The sequence below is a fragment of the Branchiostoma belcheri genome, unplaced genomic scaffold (assembly GCF_001625305.1).
Source record: "Branchiostoma belcheri isolate BF01 breed outbred unplaced genomic scaffold, Haploidv18h27 scaffold4, whole genome shotgun sequence".
NCBI lineage: Eukaryota > Metazoa > Chordata > Leptocardii > Amphioxiformes > Branchiostomatidae > Branchiostoma > Branchiostoma belcheri.
Window position 1 is genome coordinate 8,110,399 of NW_017804020.1, and position 3,567 is coordinate 8,113,965.

At 42.7% G+C, this 3,567-nt stretch overlaps 1 pseudogene; it reads right to left on the reverse strand.

Moving 5' to 3' along the window:
- LOC109476991 overlaps positions 1-1,560 on the reverse strand; it is a 4,638-nt pseudogene extending 3,078 nt beyond the window's left edge.
- Positions 1,561-3,567: the final 2,007 nt, after the last annotated feature.

Sequence of the window (3,567 nt, forward strand, 5' to 3'; positions counted from 1 at the left end):
TCAAAAGAGCCCCCCCCCGGTCCCCCCATGTAAAAAAAAGCCCGGTCTAGGTAGGGTTAAGTTCCATCACAAGAGATAGTTCTCATCTATTGCTTTCGACCAGTCACACTAGTCTTCTTCAATGACAAGTGATAAGTCTCACTGGATCAGTCTTTTCAGGAAGACCTGAGTGACTGGTGGAAAGGTCTAGGTGAGAACTATCTGTTGTTGAAACAAAAGTTTAAACTTTAAACAAGTCAACGAGTTGTCAGGCTGCAGAGAAAGTGTCTTATCAAAGGTATCAGTACACAGTTTTCTCCTTATGGGGAGTTCTATAGTTAAGGAACCAAAAGTGAAAAAAGTTTATAGTAGCGTGCAAAACAAGTTACAGAAATTATTATCTTTGGGTTCAGGGTACTACCTACAAAATATGTAAAAATCAGCACAAGTTAGGCCCGCTTGGTTTTCCCATAAAAACGCTTATATGACGCTTTGCGGGAGTCATGTGAACTGCAGCCGACGCACAGTACCAGGTCGTAACAGGATCCAGGCGCAATCCAATCGATTCCGGCCAAACAAACATCCTGATTCAAATTATACGGTCTCAAACCCGAGGCATTCCTCTCACAATACAGCGCGGTTTTGACCTCCCTGTCCTGCACGAAAGAATCTGGACGGTGGTGGTCAGGACAAAAAAAAAAACGGCCCACAACCTCTGCTTGGAGAGTAGACAGTGCCATGCAAACAATAACCCGAACAACAACCACCGTCGCCTTGGCAATGTATGTTTTCATTGTCGGTCTTATTTAAAGGCATCCAATGCAGTTTTTAAGGCTTGGAAACATTTCATTTCCATTAAAGTCAATATTCTAGTCACTTATCTGCATACTGAGTTGAAACTACACTACCCCAATGTATATTGACCCTCATGGAGCAAAGTACCCAAAATTCTGATGAAAAATGGTTACTGGAAGGGCCCTTGGCTGGTACCTCCCATAAAATAAAGTTTGTTTCTCCAGTTTTAAGTACCCAAAGTATGAAATAATGATCGAAATGTGCTAATGTGAAGCAGTATGTGTCAATATCATAAAGATTGCCTTATTCAGAATATTTCCAGTTTTGCTGCTCTGAAATCGCATTGAATGCCTTTAAAATGTCTGTACTCACCAAAACGCCCCCTGCCCAGTAGAGCGGGAACTGCACTGTGTAGGTGCCGTCACCGTGGTCAGTGACGTGACCGGCGCTGCTGGATGGAGGCGAACGGTCACTACTGACGAGTCTGGCACGGAAAAAGTCTCCTCCGTACGTCTTCGGCCTTCCTTTTTTGTCTCTTGCCACCACTCTCACGGTCAGAACGTCTCCTTGGTGATACAGGCGGTCTCTATTTAAGACGTCAATAGTCGTGTGTTTTGGGTACGTGGCCTGGTCCAAGAGAGTAGGCTTCTTCTGAAGGGAAGGTTTGACCAAGGCCGTTCTATATAATGTCCTTGGTTTGACTGTTGGCTCGACGAGTCGATGTTTTTTCAGTGGTTTTGGCGCTGGAACGTACTCAGCCTGGTGATCCAAGAGAGTAGGCTTCATCTGAAGGGAAGGTTTGACCAATGACGTTCTATATAATGTCCTTGGTTTGACTGTTGGCACGATGACTCGATGATTTTTCAATGGCTTTGGAGCTGGAACGTACTCAGCCTGGTGATCCAAGAGAGTAGGCCTCATTTGAAGGGAAGGTTTAACCAAGGACGTTCTATATAATGTCCTTGGTTTGACTGTTGGCTCGATGGCTCGATGTTTCATCAGTGGTTTTGGAGCTGGAACGTACTCAGCCTGGTGATCCAAGAGAGTAGGCTTCATTTGAAGGGAAGGTTTGACCAAGGACGTTCTATGTAATGTCGTTGGTTTGACTGTTGGCACGATGAGTCGATGTTTCATCAGTGGTTTTGGAGCAACCTGAATACCTGGAACGTAGTCCGAGTTTTTTAACCGAAGCGTTCCTCCCTGTGTGGCATAAGAAGAAAAATGCTGTACTCATATAGCTTTCGTAATTGAGTTAAGCCTGTTCACATGGCTAGATCATAGACAGACATACTGCCCCCCCCCCACACACACATACACACACAAATACACACACACACACACACACACACGTACACACAATCACAAATACACACCGGCACAACACAAACAACACACACAAACACATACAAATACACACACAACAAACACACACACACAAACACGCACGCACACAACACACACACACACACACACACACACACACACACATACACACACAGTCTGGCATTAAGGCATTTTTCTATGTGTTATTACATGATGGTTTCACCTGCACTCAGTCATATTGATAACAAAGAATAGATTAAACAAGATATACAAGAGCCCGATACATGACCAATTTATTAATCAACTACAGATTAAAATAATGAAACTATATTTATGGGTTCACCACACCACGAAGTGGTGGTGAACCCATATTGCTTTTTCTGATGTTTCTTCTCCTTCTCCTCCTTGTTCTTCTTCTCCTGCCATTTTTTAAATGGATTCAGCTTCTTCATTTTAGGGCCTAAGGTCCTGAAATTTGGTATGGAGGTACAGTGGGCAAATACCCCTAGGCGTTTTTTAAATTTTTGTGATACAGGCTTTTAGAATGGTTTTATATTAGTTTTTTGGCTGTGTTATAGCAAATGTATTACTGTGTTAGTGTGCCGTGTTTACCACGTCTGGGCATGAGTCATCACAATGGAATGCAGGGCATCAACCAATAGGCATGCAGCTTTCCTCTATACTTCTTGCTGATTGGCTGTTGGGATTTAACTTGATTAACACCTGCACAGAGCATTTCCACCTGCACAGAGCATTTCTTGCTGATTGGCTGTTGGGATTTAACTTGATTAACACCTGCACAGAGCATTTCCATACTGACAGTATGTCTTTATTCAAGTGTTTTGGTAGGTATTTCAAGCTTTTCTGCTCCAGCATTGGAATGCGGGGCATGAATGTTTTTTTTTTTTTTTTGAAAATCAACAGTTTGCATTATGCAATTAAAAATCCTAACCAATAAAGTAGGGAATAGCTATCCAACTGTTGTTTTAGTCGTATGTTACTTCATATCATAGTTATATCAATGTAAATCATTGTTTTCCCTTGTGTTTCTCATTCTTTCCCTGCCATGTCGTAAAATGTGGTGAACCCATCGCTGTATTTGCTCCAAAGCAAATATTGGCCTTTCTAGTTGAGTTAAGCCTATTCACATGGCTAGATCATAGACCGACATACTGCCCCCCCCCACACACACATACACACACAAATACACACACACACACACACACACACACACACACACACACACGTACACACAAATCACAAATACACACCGGCACAACACAAACAACACACACAAACACATACAAATACACACACAACAAACACACACACACAAACACGCACGCACACAAACACACACACACACACACACACACACACACACACGTACACAACAATCAACAAATACACACCGCACAACACAACAACACACAACAACACACACAACACATANAATACACACACAACAAC